The sequence below is a fragment of the Diadema antillarum genome, unplaced genomic scaffold, assembly GCF_040938485.1.
Source record: "Diadema antillarum isolate AM-2024a unplaced genomic scaffold, OU_Dant_1.0 seq00000862_RagTag, whole genome shotgun sequence".
NCBI lineage: Eukaryota > Metazoa > Echinodermata > Echinoidea > Diadematoida > Diadematidae > Diadema > Diadema antillarum.
This window is the reverse complement of record NW_027271732.1, coordinates 651050-672255: the sequence shown is the minus strand read 5'-3', so window position 1 is coordinate 672255 and position 21206 is coordinate 651050. Positions and strand designations below refer to the sequence as shown.

General features: G+C 37.1%; 1 protein-coding gene across 1 annotated transcript in view; it reads right to left on the bottom strand.

Moving 5' to 3' along the window:
- Positions 1-21206, bottom strand: part of LOC139740589 (CUGBP Elav-like family member 4) — a 121271-nt gene that overhangs the window by 50536 nt on the left and 49529 nt on the right. The gene's annotated exons all lie outside the window — the stretch shown is intronic.

Sequence of the window (21206 nt, the reverse complement as noted above, 5' to 3'; positions counted from 1 at the left end):
TACACAGAAATAATTGTTTTCAATATGAAGGTGCAAAATACTTGAAACTTTCAAAAGTATTTTGAAAACAAAGTGGAAGGGAAAAGTAAACACATAGAAACAAACACAAAGAAAAAAAAAGTTCCTCAGAAATAAAACTACGAAAACAACATCTTTGTACAGTCTGAGAGAATCGTAAGGTTTTGGGAGTCTGCGCTCATTAGAAAATTTTGCCCATCCCATTCTGATGAAAGGCTTGACTACTACTGAGAATAAATCAGAGGTGTCAGCTAAGTGCTCTGCCTACTTTGCTAAGTTTAGTGGTTGGGCAGGCAACTCTACATTGTATAATTCCATTACTGTTCCTGGCCCCTATTTATTATTCATGGGCACAGCTGTATCGCACACTCCCATCAGTGTAGCAAGGCGCCACCTCCTAATCCTGTTCAATCAAGTATCCTCACCCTCTTAACACGCCTCCAAGAACCCAATCATTGAATCAGGCAACCACACCATCCCTAGTCTACTCTCGCAAACCACCTTCACAACATCCCTTCCAACTCCCACTGAATCACAGTGGTCAGTGCAGGGGATCAACACAGGTATCTGCTGTGAATCCTACCAGCATGGGATCCTTTGTTTGCAAGTCTCTATGGGTCATCTCAATGACCAAATTGATATGCAAATCACAGTAATTTCTCTTAAGATGTGCAATAAATCTGCAAGCTTTGCACAGTTTTCATACCATTCGAATATTGTGTAACCAATAATTCAATACATATTACACACATGAACACACATGAATGACAAATAATACAGACATACATATTTGAAATATTGCACTACAACTTTAACAGACTGCCCCATCTGAAGTGAACAGACATGTGATAAATAACTATTGCTAGTGAATCTCTGTCATCTTGCTCTATGATCTCCAAACTCCAAAACAGAAATCATTTCTTGAAACAGAAAAAGGAGAAGAATGTTCTTGTAACTCATACTTCTTCCCACCTTCGCAGAACTTACTGCAGACAATTTTTTTATACTCCCTGTACAACATTACAGCTTTCTTTGTCACTCTCATGTGTACTGCCTATTTGACCTCGAACTGAGTAGTTGCTCTGCAATCTTCATCATGAACAATTTGAGTTAGCTTACATATTCTGCTCATTCAAATAAAAACTGAAATCATTTCCCCTGGAGAGGGAGATCTCTGCTATCAGACATAATTTCATCAATTATCAATACATTAAAAGTCATATCATGATTTCTAATGATTATACTGTTATAGTAAACAACAGTGCTTTCTAGGGCAAGTAATTGCAGTTATAATTGCACAAGAAAAAAAAAATCATCCCACACTTGTAGATCATGATCAAAGCACAGTTCAACCCTGTTTTTTTGTTTTCCTACAGAAATCCCTCTATATGCATAACATGCTTTCACTACACAAATCAACAATCAATACACACCGATACACCACATATTTTTATCAGCCTCATGTACTAATATCTCTTTTATTTCTCTACTGTAATTCCCTTTGATAACAGAAATGGACTGAGTGCTTGCATTCTTAAAACATGCATGTGCATGTTCCCCAGTATGGAAAGACCCCTTTGTTTCTCCCATTCAAACATCTTTTGATATAATAAAGTCTTATGACTTAAATAAGTCCTAAATATTACCCGAATTGCTTCCTATCATTCTGCCACTATATCATCTTCTTATCACAGTAGCTAATGATACTCTAGCTGGTATCACACGCATCAATACTACAATACACACTGACACAAGAACAATTTCACACCATATTAAAGTTAGCCTTAACACTTCATAACAGAGAGTAAAATGCCAGAATTTCCATTTGAATTGAAAGTTTAAAAAAAAACAAGCAAAAAATGTTATCTGATGTTGACATGTTGACACCATCATATGATAGTCCCTAAGATTTGTGCACAAACTGATCTAAAAATCATGGTTTTGTTTGATATCTCTAAAACCTCAGCTCTTGTTGGCTATCCAATAACAGCTTTAAGATAATGTTAAGGATACAGGATATTCTCACTGATTTCTCTTAAAAACTAGAAATGTTGCTTAAATGGCGACTGGTATACCTCGGCCACAATGCATGATTCTCCTAATAGTTCTACAGTACGTCTTGAAAATGTGTGATGAAAATTTCACATAAATGGCAAATATTTAAAATAACATGTTTGTCACAAATGTGTTGAATGTTCACTTTCCAGGTTTAATTGGATGAATAGCTATATTTTCTAAGAGAACATGTATTTGGGGATTTTAGGATTTTTACTCGACTTTTGACCCTTTTACAAGTTTATGCATTGAATGATTTTCAAGGTATGGAGAAAAAGTGTAATTTCAGTATTAAATAGCAAAATGTTTGCATTTTACCCTGGCCTTTGACCCTTGACCTTTGACCCTATGACCCTAAAATTCCCAACAGAATCACTGTCTGGCAGAACATGCATAAATATGTACTACGTTTCATGATGATACCTTGAGCCACTTCCAAGTATATTATGGAGGAAGAAGTGAAATTTAGCACTCTCACTTGACCTTTGACCTTTTTGGCAAAAAAAAAAAAAAACTTTGCAGAGAATCTCTATTGGGGAATACATATATACAGTAAGTTTCAAGAAAAATCTTGCATGCATTACACAAATATGAGGGGAAAAGCGAAATTTTAATACGTTAACCTTGACCTTTGTTTGACCCCATGATCCCAAAATTCCCTAGATAATCACTGCCAGTAAATGCATACATATGTACCAAGTTCCATGAAGATACCCTTTAACCATTTCCGGGATATGGAGAAAAAAAGTAAAATTTTAACACATTCGCTTGACCTTTGACCCCTCACCTCATGACCCAAAACACTCTCTAGAGAACCTTTATTGGTTAGTACATTGTTAAGTTTTGAGCATTTGACCTTGACCTTTGACCTCTGACCTTGAGCATCTGCACCCAAAAGTTGATAGGCACAACTTCACCCACTCATACATATGCATGGCAAGTTTCATTAGGATACCTCAAAAGGTTTTCTAGTTACGCTGTCCACAAAATTGATTACGGACTGACAGAAGAAAGGATGGATGAGAGGACGGACAACCCGAAAACAGGGACAGGGACATCATATCACTATTCTTGCATTATATGCATGCGTGTTTCACACCGATATAACTAAATTTGTTTTTGTGCAAACTTGTGGCACTTCAAATAGCCCATAACTTTCTAATGTTCAATCTAAGTGAAACTGCCATCACTGCCTATTGGTTACACTGGAAAACTAGGCTGCATCTTTCAGAATCAGAGAAGTGTCAACATTGGAATGTGAAAAAGGTGTGATTTTTATGGTGAACTCACTGCGTCTTACTTTCTCTCACCAATCGCCAGCATACACATTTGTCATAGCCTTTTTTTTTGTAAAATGTTTGATGGACTTGCAAACAGAACTTTGCTGATTTGAGGTAAATATCATCCCGAAGAAATATGTTTTGCTATTTATCTTTGTTACATCATATATCAACAGCCAGGAGTTTAGGCTCTACAATGCTATGTAAATAATCTGTCATTTTCTCTACTTATATAGTTCTCCATTGCTCTCAATTGCGATTGTGCCCTACACAATCTACTTATATAGTTCTCCATTGCTCTCAATTGCGATTGTGCCCTACACAATCGCAATTACTATATTACTTCATTTTTGTGACACAAAATATTACTTACAGGAGGGGGATAGTCACATTAGCAGCAGAGTATAAGAAATATTATGAGACGTTTGGACGAGTAAGCAAAAAATCTATGAAATTATGCATGAAAGCTTGAATTTTCTTCCTGCCCAATGCATAACCTTTTGCTATGAGTATCATCTTGCTCTCTCACAAAGACAATTTTAAACATGAAATGACAGGCATGTGTGCATATATCTTAAATCTTCAATAAACTGGAAAGCACAAACCCCTTATTCTTGTGACTCTATAGAGATCCATGAATTGCAGAAAACAATGTCAGAATATAAGAAAAGTATATCATTCTGCACATGTTTCTTATTATCGCTGTGTTTGTGCGTGTGTGTGTGAGTACTTGTGCATGTGTGTATTACAACATAGCACACCATGCTAGGTATTATACAAACATTCAAAAAAGGGTCATAGAATCTTGTGAACAGTCAGCTTGTATCAATGTATGAATTTGCAAACAACAAGATTCATTTTGTGTCTCATGAATAATTGATCATAATTGAGCCAGTACTCTATGTATATGTGTATATCTTGAGGTTATGCAGCAGACTTTACCACAGTAACACTGTATTGGTAACTTCATATGAATATTCTGTCCCAAGCTAGGAATTTTCATTTCAATATCAGAACTGGACTAATTCACACATTGACAATATGTCAGTCCATCGTCTGTACAATACATTGCTATCTCTCTGCCTGTTTCTCTTTCTTCACTCTCATCCCTGTGGGCCCATGGAGCTGGCTCACTCAGATGTCCCTGATTACATCTGATAGTGTGCATTGCACACACGTGGCTTCCCCTGGCAAGATGAATGGCAGGAAGGGATGTTGGCATGGCAACCCTTATTGAGGATGATGAATCATAATCCATCTGACCACTGGATACCATGGGGATCCATGGGACACACACTGCTATTGCATCTTCTGCTGTGCTCCAGTCTCCTTAATGAGATCGGGTCTTCTCCAGTGAGTGGCAGTTGCATGCTAGCCCAGGCATAGCATGTCATCATCTGTGCAACACTCTTCTATAGGTTATGATCCTCTGTTGTTATGAAATACTAATTTACGGAAGAATACCAGCTAGTACATTTGGAAAGTGGATGGTAGATTCCAAAGAAAAATAGCTCTCAAAAAATAGATCACCTCCCACAAGAAAAAGAATATTGATATTTAGATGTTTGCAATGTTGATAGATATATATAGATATGTATTCTGTTGACATGCAGCAATAACCCAGATAAGAGTAAAACTCTGAAAGACCAATTACACACCAGCTACCATCGATTTCATATTTTATATTTCTCCAGATTTTTTAGGGATATTGAGATTGACTGCTATATTTCACAAGCTTTCATGCTATCCACACTACTACTACAATTAGATTGTAAAATATAATATTAGAGAACCATATTGAATGACACTATGATTACCAAGAAGAAATGGTAACATCAGTTAAAATCAATTTCATATATCTATCTACTGAATATATTTAGTATGCCCATGAACTATAGCCTCCTCAGGACAGAATATGGAGCACAAGATGCAGCTACTTCTTTTTTAGGGGGGGGGGGGGGTACTGTTTTGCATGATACTATAAGACACACAAGAAAACCTGTGAAATGCAGCCCAGCATACTTACTTTTCTGCCACTTAAAAGAGATATGCATGTCTTAGTCATTATGGAATTGCAACATCATATTATGAAAGCTTAGGGGAATTATATACATGCTTTCTATCATCTGTTATTATCAAGGGTACGTTCTGTAGAATGTGAATGCTATCATGTAAGTCTAGGACAGTGTTGATGGGCAGTGTACTTTGGAACATTCAAAAAAATACCAGCACGGTTATCTGCTTCACTGCCACTTTGCCAATCTATAAATATCTCAGCAGACAGGTTCTACTTACTTTGGTACATTACAACATAGTAGGATATAAGCAATGTGAATAAAATCGGAGATACATAAACTGAAGGAGAAGGAAACTAGGTAAAAGAAGATAATAAACAATGACCTATTTGCATTGATGCACCATGGGTGACATTCTGTATCAGAAGGTAAATCACAGTGAACTGCATTTGGATCTGCGTAAGCAGTTGTAGGTCACATCTCCCATGAAGTAAATTGGATGTGCATGTTTTTGTGGGTTTTTTTTTTCCCCTCCCTCAGCAGAGTATTCCTGCCTGTCAGCATATTGTATGATTTACAGTAACTGATGCAGGCGCAAATGCAAAATCCCAATCATCGATGCTTCCCATCTTGAGGATGCTTCCCATCTTGAGGATGCTCCCTCTGCCATTCATTGGCTGCATGCTAAATGCCCTGTGTTTGGCACCCGACTCTTTGCCACTGCTGCCTGCTAGTGTTTCTACGACCAATAAAAATAAATTGAACACGTGTATAAATTTGGAGCCAATCATTTCGCCAGCCCCCAGGCTGATTGGAGAAGCAGTGATGGCATTCTCAGGCCTTACATTTTGGCATTTTATTCAGCAACAAGGGAGGGGTGCAAAGGAGGTCCTCCACAAATTTCTATGGATTTCTAGCTATTTCACTACGTATAAGCATTCATCCATTTCAGGTTGACAACTTGCAAATTGCTTTCGCTGCACAGGCTGACAAAAGTTTAGCTGAATCTGTTTTGAACATACTTCAAAATGACAGTCCATTGCTTACAGAGCAGAAAGAAATTCAAATGTTCTTCCTTTAATATTTAAATTAGCAAAGGAGCATTTGCAAATCATTGGAGCAAAACATTAATCTCAATTTGCCCATGGATTTCATTATACACAAAGACAATATGAAGTGGAACAATACAAGGAATGGCAATTTTCTGAAAGGGTGGCTTATTATCACACCATAGTCATTACATCATATACTATTCAGTTTCTTCATACAGGTCATACTTCAAGACATCAAACCATACATCTCAGGAATCAGATGGAACTGTCAAGTCTCAATGAAAACATATTTTATACAGGGTAGCATTCAGCCAATGACTCAATGACCAATAAGTAGCCTCCCAAGTCTGTGACACTACACTAATTATGTACATATAGTATCTTCTGACTATCGTAACAAACTTCTTGCATTTAATATGTATAGCATGAGAAAATATGAGGTTAGTATATATTATTATCTTTTAGCGATCGTGAATTCTGTAATCTCATTGGTCAATCAACCCCTTAATATATCCCGTATTACGTGGATATGACGTCATGTGTACTGTATTACACAGCCAGCTGCGCGTATACCAAAGACGCTTATAGTAAAGTGCGCGCTAATCCTGTACAAAACAAATGGACAGCGCGCGGTCCTCAAGCGTATTGCGCACATAACCTGAGACCACTAGACGCTTGATAAACAACAGCAACTTATATCTATCTGGCTACTGCACTGCAGTATCTTATGGCGTGTACGTGTACGTATTTGTATGCGCGCATCGCATGTAGTAATCAGCTCGTGAGACGTAGGCCTAAGTCAACATGGTCATGGCTGACAGCCGGCGATTTCAACATCATTCACGAGGGGAAATCAGGGAGAAGAAGGTTAGCACTTACACTAAAAGATAAAATCTTTACCCCCTCCTTGTTCTTAGAAATACGGGAAATATCTACAGGCTGGTGCCATATTCCATTCGGCCTTCGGCCTCATGGAATATGGCACCAGATCGTAGATATTTGCCCGTATTTCGTGAACAAGCAGGGGATAACTAATACACCCTTTGTCTGATTTCTGATAGAGTACTAACCTCCTCTCTCTTTATTTGCGTGTGTGTGTGTGTGTGTGTGTGTAAAGAGAGATGTATAATTGGTATATGTATATATTCATGTAATTCAAGGCTGTGACATCAATGCTTCCATAGAGAACTGCAAATGATGTTAAACAGACTAGACTGATAACAAGAATGAATCCTTTCAGGGTCACCTACAGATTTTTTTCTCTCTTATCTACAGATTCTTAATAAGACATTATAAGAAAGTCTTGCAAGAGACAGAAAGGGGCTAGAAAGTCATTGTAGAATGGACTGAGTGCAAATTGTGGTAAAGCATACTGTGTGCATTGTATTAAGAGCAGGCTGCAGTCCCATTGGAAGTTTGTGTACAGTATCATACATGCATCATCTGGACACTTTGGAAACGAGGCACGGAGTGTTTTTGCAGGAGAGAGTGTTGCGTTATCACAGGAGGCGACAGAGGGCTAGAAGATCAATACTAAAGTGGGAAGGATTGCGCATCTTGCATTGATGATTAGAACCGCAAAAAGGCCCGAGGGGGGGGGGGGGGGGCATGGGAAAAAGCATGCACACAGGGCACAAAATTGGATAGAAGTGGTAGTCAAAAAACATGGTTAATACCAAAAAAGTGGGTCAAAATGGAATTTAAGAACTTTGTGAACTGGTGACTGGTATGCCTCAGTCATATTGCATTAATTTCCCAAATGGGCTATAGTATTTTTTTGACTATATGAAACAACAGTAGAAATCACATGATTGCCCCCCCCCCCCAAAAAAAAAAATGCTTAAATTACATACATTTTGTACACTATGTTTGAAAGTTTGGTGGCACAAAACCCCTAAATGTGTTAAGTGGTTTTATTCCTTGAACCAAGTTTCATTTGAAAGGCAAAATTGTTACAGATAGCAATTATTTAGGAATTACATCAAGTTTCATGAATGAACTTGCTGTGCATTCTTAATGTACAATTTTGTTGATATTGACCTCATGACCATGACGACTATTTTCTGTTGAGAAGCCCGAGCTGAGCAAACATGTGCTTTATCTCCAAAAGCTTGAGCAAATTACAGAGAGATGGGGAATTGTATCATTTGGTCTTCACCTTTTGACACTTTACCCTTGACCTTTGACCCCACGGCATACAACATTTTCCAAATAATCACTATAGGGACTGGTAATATAGTATGCATACACCAATTTTCATGACAAAGCTTTACGTAATTTTCAAAATAGAGGAAAAAGTTGACCTTTGACCGCATGGCCCAAATCTTTTCCTGCTGATTCACTGTGTTGTCAAGTTTAATAAAGTGCATCCCTTGAACAATCTTTATGATATGAAGTGTAATTTCAGCATTTCAACTTGACTATTCACAAATCATCCGTCAAATCATCAAATCATCGAGCCATCAAACACCTGACATAAGAGATATCCCTGGTAACGATGATCATCCCAGGAAAATCTCAGGAAGATATGAATATAGTACTACTGAGATGCTGGCAACAGCAAGAACTTTTAGCACATTGACTCTAGTGCAGCATAACTACTTAAAATGTCTACTACACTCCCACTGGCTGGGAAACTGAAAATAAAGGAGAATATTTACAATAAATCCCATTCTGACATTTCTCTCCTCAGTGTTCATGTCACATGATGTAGCTGGATGACAAAGGAACATGGTTGCTGATTTCTCCTTACAGTAGCTTATGCGAACAATCCTCTCCAGAAATGAGACGGTGACTGGTGTGACATGTTGTTTATATTTCTCACTGGATGGAATTCATTATAGTAGAAATGGCTGAGCTTTCAGGTAAAGCTCCTGACAGTGGCTGCAATAAGATTCACAAAGAGGACAGATTGATCAGAGTAATATGCCGAGAGCTTCTCTCCTATGAGATCCATCTCTGACGGGTTTGTATACAATGCACTTGTGGTATATGCCAACCATTCGGTTTTCACATCCTGGGAGCCAATATCTTCTTCATGGGAGAAGAGTACATCGTACACTGTACCATCTACTGAAAAGGGAAATGTGGGTACATACTAGTGCATGCATCAAATATAGACACAATGCAACTACCTGCAAACAGTACCCTGTATGTCAATTTATGTGATTTCTTAGGTTATTTATAAAAAGTATGCCGGATAAGCTGTTGGTTCAGCACTAATTGTGTACGGCCCTCACTATAATGTTTTGCCCTGCAGATAGGCTGATTAAAATGTATGTACTATTATACACACATGTATGTGTGGCCTGTGGAAACATTAAGAAAACAATAACTATTTTATTCTGAAGAAATATTCTCAACTATATTTACATGTAGCAGAAGGTGGTGTCAATATGGAATATTTCAACACCCCGAGCTGAATCGGCAAAAAATGAGGAAATGGATGTCATAGTGGCATGTTAGGTTTTGTTTTGTTTTTTGTTTTGATTTTTCGTATTTTGTTGATTGAGGCCAATTTAGGCCATTTATTCGGCAAAATAAAACACAAAAGCATATCATAGTGGCATTTACAATTAGAACCAGGTTTAAGCAGAAATGGCCATACATATAATCTGTCATCATTAGAAGTTATAGATTAGACTGCAACTTGCAGGTCTCATCAAGAACATATACCATAATATTTACTCTGATCACATACCCTACCACAAAGATTTGACAAACCCAGCAAATATTATCAAAGCTCCATTTTCTGGTCTGATCAGGAATGTCTAAATCAAATTAGAAGGAGTGCCCCAAAACAGTGATGTGTTCGAAATAATTTGCTTCTAAAATGTCCTTCATCATATGGAACAGCACATCCACCCTCACTGATTATTTGTGTGGTTAATGGTACAGTGCCATTCTCCACACAGGTTTATAAAAATACAACAACACTTGTACGTACACATATATTCAATGCTTTCAAGTTTCTTTCCAAAGTAAACAAACTTGTTTCTGATAAGAGCTAATATTTGCAAGTTTGTTTTTTTTTTTCATTGTCATCAAACCTTAATCAGAGGAATCTTAAATATTGGATGAGGTTTGTGAAGGTTAGCCACTATGAATGTGAATCCATGGGAAGAAACCCTATCAACAGCTAATCACATATCATGGAGCTTTTTATTACCTCCGCCAAGGGAAGTAATGTTTTCATCGCCATTGGTTTGTTGGTTTGTCTGTGTGCAAAATAACTCAAAAAGTTTGTGAACGGATTTGGATGAAACTTACAGGAAAGTTAGAAAACAACACAACAGATGATTGAATTTTGGTAGTGATCCGGGAGTTTTTGTGGATTTTATAAAGGATTTTTGATATTTTGGCAGGTAGGGTCAATGAACATGGGAGTTTGAGCTGCGCATTTTTTAGGTTTTTATACGCGCACTGAAGTGCGTGATCTAGTTTCTGCTAGGGCAAGACGCACCACGCAGCTGGAAATTGAAGACATAACAAAAGCCTTATATTGGGAAATCGGGCTCAGCATGCATATATAGGTGGAATTCACTATCTCTATGGAAGAACAAGATCAGTGGTGGAAATAAGCTGCTTGGCAGAGGTCTGCACTCTCAGAATGCTTCTCTAGTTGTTTTTTAACAGAACTGCTATTCATATGCTGTCCTTTCTCAATGGCAAGAGACTTTACATCAATAAGAACTCCAGGTATTGTGAAAAAGTGTCAGTATCACTATTGTGTATGAAGAAATGATAATTTGTGATATTTTTGTAGTTGCAATAACTAGTAATGTAATTTTTAAAATCCTCTATTGGCTACTTAAAAGACGAGAAAACGCACTCCTCACTCCTGTCTGTTTTACATGTATTTCCAATACTCTGACTTCTGAGAAATGAGAACAAAAATAGAAACGAAGTACTACACAGGGTAGTACATCATAGCCTGCCACATAAGAATGTATTGCCTTCACCATGTGTCCTAATTTTTCAGGCCTCACTGTCTAAGAATGAGAGAGGGTCTCCAGTGGTTATCCAATCAATGTTCATACAAAACTTAAGTTGAACCAATTAAAAATGCATCAAAGATATCAAGAACACCATGTTGTTTGTATACTAATTTGATCAAGGTATTTCAAGAAAAACTGAAAACACCTGTAACTATGACCTGGTTTGCACTCACTTCTGTTAGTTTAAAATCTCTTTATGCGCTTCCTTTTTTTTGTGCATACACATACAATACACTCAGACATACACACGCACACAAATACAAACACATGCACACACTCGAGAGAGAAGAGAAGATAGGCAGCCATTATTCAAACCTTGCACAGTCATAGTGAGTCAGGCATAGAGACAAATCTGACCAGCGGGACATCTACAAGCTGCCATAGCATCACAAGTGTGACGTAAACATGCGTGTCAGAAATACCTTTTTTTATCATTCGGGTCAGTAACCATCATTAGTCTGCCTGCACATCATTAAGTTGGGCACTGAAGTGTGCACAGTAGTAAGCTGTGGAACAGCCATCCACACCAGCAAACCAATGGGTGATGGAATCTCACAAATGGAAAACTTGTAAAATTAGTTCAGCTGAATTGATCACATCTCATACACGTATGAGAGATTAGCAAATTAGAAAAAAACAACTATATGTATATGTTGTAGGTATCCAACACAACTGCAGAATCAGAATGCAACTTAATACACTATACTGAGTTGTCTAACACATTCTAGCAATAATTTTGTTGTCAGATGAGTCAGGAATAGCTACACTCCCATGACTGACTCTAATCAAATAGTCAATATTGATTAAAGTTATTGGCTCTAAGCACTGTAAGTCTTATGTCTTACAATGCAGCACTCTTACATGTTGTCACATGTCTATACCCAAGCACTGCTTTTACCTTTCACCTTTACATGCTGATTACATAAAATGACGAAATGTCGAAGAATGCTAAATATGCTGCATATTTTATTCATAAAGCTCTGGGCTCCGTTTTATCAAAAGATAAAATCGATTATAAATTTCCTTAACACACAGGCTGCCATAGACTTATGAAAGAAATCAACTATATAATCAATTATAACTCTTCATAAAACAGGGCCCTGGTCCAGATTATCCCTGTGCCACTGTAACAATGATCCAGTGTAATTGTGACCAAGAGTCAAGGCCAGGAAGATCCAAATATTTCCTGTTTCACTACATTTATTTTTATATACATTTTATCCCATTAATATGATATGACTTCAGGCCCCCCAAAAAGTGAATCAAACTATAGTGGGTTGATTTCTATTTATCACATATTCGGTATGTGTGTAAGACAGTTAAAACAAACTCTTTCAAACTTTATCCTACTCTTCCTGAAAACACTCATCATACCTGGCAACAAGCAGATGTTTTTTGTATAACAGTCAATCAGAATATAAAATGTTTTCTTGGTCCCTATATGAGACAACATCAAGGTTCAACAGAATGAATGGAAAAGGACAGAGAATACAGATAATAAAGTTAGAAGAGAAACTTTCTGTCAGGGAGAAGATGAGGGGTAGGGCAGGTGACAGAGAGAAAGAGAGAGAAAGAGAGAGAAAGAGAGAGAAAGAAAGAGGAAAGAGAAGAATATTTCATGTGGTACTTCCCCCGTTTATGTTTCATCACTATCATTCACCCGACACTTGCATGTCACAAGGCATGCATCACCCCAGCTTTCATGACCAAAATTTCACTGCTCTCCCAAATCCAACCATTCACCATCTAGAAGATCTGTCATTCTCTTGAAGCACACACACACACACACACACACACACACACATATATACACACACGCGCACGCGCGCGCGCAAAATGTACAAACGGATTGGTTGACACTGTATCATGCAAGCAAGGTCACTTCTTATTTAACACATTTCAATGGAAACATTACATATGTGTAATACTGGTACTATATGTGCATGTTGTAATCAACAATGTATTCCATGTTCAGCTACTAATGCCATCATGCTAAGGAGCTGAAGATGTGAAGTTAGTGCTCTGACTATTACTCAAGTGAAAGAACATGTTTCTTTCTACAAGCTCATCTGCATCTTGGTAGACAGTGAGGCATCCATCTAGTGAAATAGTAATACACCAACATTAAAAATTCTCAACTGGTACCATCAACACTGAATAGTAACCGGTGTGAAAATTTTCAGCCATTTGATGCCATGTTAAAATGTGATATAATTATCAACGCCTCAAAGCAAAAGAAACTATTAACAGAGATATTCTATCCAACTTGACGTAGCACAAAATATTATGCACAGAATATTTTCATTTCACAGTATGTGAGGAAGGAACCACAGGGCAGTTTATGCATGTGAAAGCATTTTCATTTGCATAAGGACAGGATGATGGGGGCTGGGAACCACTTGAAGAGAGGGATTGAGGGCCACCTACTCTTGACACGGGCAAACAGGACGCTTTCTTCGGGCTTGTGGTTGCTATGGGCATCTCAGGCATTTGTGAAGTGTCCCAAAGGAGATGGTTTAAAATGCTGGGCAAATTCTTCTGCCAAGCATAATCAATTATAGTTATCAATTCAGGAATAGTAACTAGTGGCATGCAATAAGTACAGACTCGTGTCACATTTTTAGCTTCACTCAACGCCTAGTCTATGCACATCATTAGTTTGAAAAAAAAAAATGAGTTTGAGCTGAGTAGGCAATGTTTGCTTGTTGGTCAAGCACCATGGCTATGGATTTGAGGATACACAGACACAAAAACAGGGCTGACAGAATGAAACAGTTTCTTCATTTGATATGACAAAACATGAAGTTCTACATTAACTTTTTTTTCTTTTTTTTCTAGTCAAATTTCATCAAAATTGTCAAATTTCATATTTGCTGGCCTGACGATAAAATTTGGTGGCCCGAAAAAATACAGAAAAGCATGATAATTTGATAAAACATCAAAGCAATCATAAATCATGATGAATACGTAAAAATTGGCAGGAATGATGATAAAGGCTTGAAATACAATGTACAGTTTCTCGAAAGTAAAAAAGAATAACATTACAAAATGAAATGATTTCAAACACAATTATAAATCATGATAATTGTGTTAAAACTGGCTGATACGATAGGGGCTTCAACTAGCACGTACTGTGACAAGAAAGTTCACAAGGTCTAACATTTTAAATACTTAATTGAGGCACAATTATGGTTTGTTGTTACTTTTTTCCCCATGACACTATACTCACAGTATATCAATGATGTGACTGATTTTAACATTGGGCTATATACCTACTTTAATTTCAAGACAGTTAAATTTGGTGGTGAAATTTGGCCATGAGAAAAAAGTAGTTTGGCCAAATTGGGCAGTAAAATAGACCGAGTTTGGCCGTGAAGACTGTGGGTGATCAGGCAACCCTTGTTGAGGCATCTACATAGTAGAAATGCATGCAGTGATACTAAGCTAAGTTATTCTTCCTTTTTTTCTGGACTAGAAAAACAAATAAAAACAATGTATGCACTCACAGACTTTGGTGGCCCAGTTGGGCCACCAAAACATATAATTTCTTAAATAATGCTGGCCTGGCATCTATTTCTGATGAGCCTTGTATGTATACAAATGTAAGTCACTCCAGACAAATGCATATCAACCATAATATTTATGTAGCATATTCAGGGTGAATTTGTGTGAAGTATGCACAATACTATTTCGCCATAAGATATCACACCCCCTTCAACCTGTATATTGGCTTTAAAAGTCTTATGATATTGATGAGCAATGTGTCACAAACAAGTATAACTTCCATGAAAAGATCTTGTTTTCATATCCTTTTTTATGAAGAATAAGTAACAATCAAGCAAGCAACACAAGATTACATTTGTACATGATTTGGTTAGTCTGAGAAACTCTAAGGACCCATTATAAACATCTTAACAGGGCTTTTGTCTCCCTGCTGTCATCTCTTTCAGGAGGAATCTCATTTGAGCCTATTTGTAATCAACCAGCTGCTGCATATCAAGCTCCTCTGTTTATTGATTACTGTACATCTGAGAAGAACATTAGATGTAATTCTTCTTCTTCAAAGGAGTAGAAAGAAAAGCACAGCAAATCAACACAAAAACATTTTAATGCCACTTAGACCAAAAGTTATGTACACAATCTAATATGGGTGATTCAGAGAAATCTGAAAAATCAGAAACATTTTTATTGAATAGTTTTTCAAAACATACTTTGAAAAGAACAAAGCAGTTATCTCAAATGAAGTCATTGTTACCATTTATGTCGACAATCTAAACCAAGGCATTAAGGCATTATTTACCTTTTGCAGATGAAACAAAAGCCCAGCTTTAGTGCTTCAAAATAGTTCTAAAATGTGAGTGAGGGATAGAAACAACCAGTGTAAAAAAGTTAATCAGTATAACCAATGTTATGTATTATCAAAAATACAAAATGTGAACAATAGTTATGATAAAATTATTTCTAGACTAAATCATCTACAGTTGTGGTTTAGTGAGAAAATAGTGATATCTCCTTATATTTTAGGCTTTATTGTAAAATTTTTATTTAGTGCGATGTTTTGTGATACAACTGACCTACACATATGCATCAAACGTGATAACTCAAACATTTTAAAAATCACTGCTCCCAATGGTAAGCAGTACCTTTAAATGTGGTATCCTGCAAATCAAACTTAACAGCATCTATATGAATTACTACAAATATCCGTTGCCACCCAATGGAAGTGGATCCACAGGTTGTTACATTATAGGGGTTAAAAGTATACCATAATGAATCTGCATACCACAGGAAAAACAAAAACAAAACAGTTAAAAAGTGTGGCCAGTACAGCATATAAAAGTCAGCAACCTAAATATGACCTTTAATCCTAAAAGAGATGGAACACTGAGGGACAGCATCACCCAAAACAATAGGAGTTTAGACTTGACCATCATACAACCGAGTACAAAATTTACACAAAATCTGTCTCAATAGGGGCAGTCACACTGGAAAAAGATCCAAAGTTTAAGATCGCGAAGTCCTCACCATCTTTTGTCTTCCAGTCACACTGGCAAAAGATCCAGAAGTTTGGCAGGGGTGGCATAGGGGGAAATATCCCTAGTTGGAGTGGGAAGTTTCATGAGAAGTTTTGCAGGAATTTTTGTGGGAAGTTGAGAGTCACACTGGCAAAACTTTGAGATCTTAAAGATCACAATTTTAACTTCTCAATCTTTTGCCAATCTGACCACACCACAAATGCCCTCTGTGTGTCATATACAAGACACCCATCAAAATATCACCTCTGACTCTTTAAAAGGCTGAACAGGGGGAGCCGCATTGCTAGAACAATAGGGGGCTGAATTTTACCTAGATGCATGTCCATATGTTTTCAAGAAAAAAACAAGACAAAACCATCAAGAACTGTGGATAGTACCTTTGACCCAATAAAAGGTAAATCACTGGGACCAGGACAGCCTAGGATATGACAATGATATACCTTCATGCAAAATTTGCACAAAATCCATCAAGAAATGTGGCCAGACGAGTGCAGACAATGAGACCCTTAAAAATCAACCATTTTGTGTACAGAGATGGGACAGGCAAGGGGCATTATTACCATCAAAAGTTTTTTGAACAATACACTTCAATATTGAATATGAATAAAATTTCTCTAGAAACACCACCCAGAGGCCACACAGGAGACACCAACCAAAATGTGACTTTTAACCATATAAAAGGCAGAGCACTGAGGCCACAGCACCAAAAACAATTTGGAGTCCAAGTTTTACCATGATACACTTCAATCAACGTTTGGAAGAAAATTTAGAAAGAAATGTGCATTGTACAGAGTACACAATAAATAAAGCACAGTGGCTGCCTTTGATGTTATAAAAAGCAAAATTTGGGACAGCATCACTGTAAATTATGGGGGCTCAGATTTGACTATGATAACCTCTGCACAAAACTTGATAAAATATATTTCAAAGAAATGTGATCAGTACAGTGCACACTCACAGACTCTCTAAAACTCAACCTCTTTCAGTGCACAAAGATGAAAAAAGCAAGGTGCTACCAGTGAAAGTGTATGGGCAGCTAGATTTTTCAATGATGTCCTTCAATATCTAGTTTGTAATAAAATTCATCAAGAAACATGGCCAGCCTTGCGCACAGAAAGTATGATGTCATGGCAGCAGTGCAGCAGTGATATAACACTGCTGAATCCAAAGTACTTCAAGTACACATACAGGGGGATACACAAAAAATACTAATACATGTACATTACAGTCTTTGCAATAATCATCTCCGAATCTAAAATAACATCAGTTGGTTTGCTTTTTAAGCAGTATTTTGAATAGGTTCTTTGTGACCAAATATTATCAACAAATTACCCTGCATAAGAATGGCATTATACAATGGCTGACATGAATAGATCCTGGACCCATGGCCACTGAGTGGTGAATGAATTAGCTCATTAGTTATATAATGATTGGACAAGTATTCATCCGATGATTAATGAATGTGCACGTAGTCCAGTCTTGAAACTAAGAGTATATACAAAGTACTGTTAATTCCCTTGCTGTCCACACCTTGATTTATAAAAAGTTGAGTATGGAGGACAAGAATTGGAAATTGAACATATACAAATGCTAACACCCATATCTGTTCTTGAAAAAAAAAAATGGTGTCAAAATGGTGTCCTGACACTCTCCGTATTTTTTCCACATGCCAATTCTTTACAAGTAGGCTAAAGACAAGGCAAAAAGATGAGAACGAACTATGTCTTATTATCTCATATTTGAAGATTTCATCATATTCCTCTACAAAATAATAATTTCATAGCAGTGTCCAGCATTCTGCAGTTAAGTCCAAGCCTATTTGTCTATAAAAGTATTCCTGTGAATATGTTGATCTCACTATTCCATACCATCATATCTTATTGCCATGATGGGCCCAGAGACTCTCTTTGTGTTTTGAGATAAGTAAAGAGTGCTTGCCGATTTCCTTGGCTTGGTTTACTTTGGCTTCAAGATGGAGGCTGCCTTTAGTCCATAAAAAATGCATGGATGAATTGAAGCTAAGATGAACGCATGATTGTCTCTGTGACATATTTGTTTCCTGAATCATGACAGCATTTCATACCAAAAACTCTACGTATAATATATAATAATATATCGTGCTTTACAGTATGATGTCTCATACTGTAAAGCACGATATATTCGCAGCATGAAATTTTCATGAATTGGGGCTGAGGGGCTTTTTGGCAGCATGAAATTTTTGTGTATTGCCACTTGCATTCAAACGCATATACTAGTGAAGACAAGAACTATCGCGAGCATTTCAAATTTGCGAATCTTGGCTCTCGCAAAATTCGAAAAATTAAAATGCGCGCAAACATTCCTTGTTTTACAGTATCTGGAGGAAATGTCATTGCTGGAACACAAATCATACTTAATTTTCTGTGGCAGATTGTAAGCAACACTGACTCCTTTCTGCAGTTAAGGAAGGAAGGGTGACTTGAATGTTGGATAAACTGTATTATTTGTGCATTTAAGCAAGCCATAGCATGGCAACTCAGTTTGAGTTGACTGAAAATGTATTCAACGTGCAACCTGTGACACCATCTTTTGAACTAATGGCAACATGTGAATTCAGAGGCAAACACAGACAATAGAGCTTTTGTTCATGGCTTCCACTGGTATTCACATTATTATAATTATTATTAGTACCTACTGCTTACACTACAATGGCTTATAGCAAGCATCCTTGTGAATAGTAAAAATGCAGGTGTACATCAGTGGATGATTAAGCGCTAACAACAGCAATCCTAAACATGGCTTCTCGTTATATTGCCCAGTAATGCTGTCACACAGCCATGATAAGGAGGTTCTTTTTATGAAAGTCATAATGTGTGTAATACCACTTTTTACAGGAAATCACAATGTAAGTCATTGACCAAGCATTCAACTATACTCTCAACAGAGAAGTTAAATTTTTGTGAAGAACTACAGCATTATACAGGCCATGTTTCTCATCAATCCAGTATTTGCCTGGACAGAATATGACCACCGTATTCATCAATGCAGCTTGGGCACTGCCTGGCACACTGTATCCCATTTAAAGACTAATCTACTAAACATTGACAGTAAGAGTAGTATGACAGAGGAGAGTCTGGATGGAATTGTTGAGATACATAGCTCTGACTTATTCCACTACAAACAATCTGACAAGTTTAGAGTCATTATTTGTTCATTTTGTTTTGTTTTTTTCTCTTTTGCTGTTTTAGTAAATACTATTGATTTCTTGTATTTTGTTAAAAGTGACAAAGCACTATGAGTCTGTACAGAAAAGGCGGTATATAAATGTTGGTTATTATTATTACATAGTATGTCTTTTTCATATGAACAAGTACTGACAACAGAGTTGAAGTAGGGCCCTATACTATTCTACTACAAAACTGTTCATACACATTCAAATTGCTCTACTACTCAGTATATCTTGCAGAGTTCTGCGGGACTATGATGTTCATGGTCATTAATGATTATCTATGGCATTGATGGCAAAGTCAGCATTTCTAATAACAGAGGTTGTATATAAATAACACATATCAACTGGCCCCTACTTCATGACTCATAGCATTAAAACTTACTGTAGTACTATAAATTCTGTAGCTTTCTCCGTATTTCACATTTGAAGAAATGGAATAGGAAGAAAGATTAACAAATGATAGATGAATAGGTGGTTACATAGATGGATAGATTCATATCTCTAAGCACAAAACAAAAAGGAATAAAATGACCTTTTAATCAAGCTTTCCATTTCCAAGGCTTACTGGGTATCAAGACAAGCTGCTTTCTGGGATGACTTCATTACTGCAATACAAGGGCTGGTATTATATTTTGTATTTTCATCTGCAGTCTGCCGATTGTGCCACCAAAGATCAGGTATAGGGTTGCAAATTTTATTAGAAGAGATGACTTTGAGACAGACTCAGGAACTGTGCTCAACAGATGGAGGGGGCTGGCAAGGGATCAATTGCAATACACACACTGACACCTCACCCTCCTTGGGCCCACGGAGACAAGGAAAGGGGAAATGAAAGATACACATACAGAGAGGGCAGGGACTGTAGAGATTCAACAAGACATCAAAAGTACAGAGAAGGTTGTCCATGATTTAAACCAAAACACAGTCGACTGGATCAGACAAAGATAAGGCGGGATGGCTAACGATTATGACAATTGCCTCAGTTACCGATCAATTTGCTCATTTTTTAGACACGTGTATATGGCAGGGCATGACAATGGCACACGGCAGCTTTCCAGGGGCAAGTGAAAATATACAAATACTCAAAATTTATTTTTCAGACTGGGTAAGAAAAATTTTTATTGTAAAATGAGGGGGAGATTCAAAAAATAAAGTCTTCTCAAAAGTGAGCCAACTATGTGTAAAATGTGTTCATATTACAATGTCGTTCTTCTACATGTCAACTTCCAGCTACCAAATAAAAACTTAATGGCTGACTTTGGTAATTTCTGTCTGCAGAACTTTTTTTTTTTGGGGGGGGGGGAGGGGAGATAATCTAGTCTCTGACATGACAAACCAGATTCTCAGCTCATAATGGAATTCTTTTGTATCAACTACATTTAACATAAAACTGTTTGCCAACATATGGTAAAAAATACATTTCTGAAGTATCTATTTTGTTACTGACAGTAATAGTTTATACTTTTTGTACATTACTTTGCTTGGAACAAGTTGCCTGTGAGGTAAATGCAAGAAGACAATGTAATTCTCCATGAAAAAAAAAAG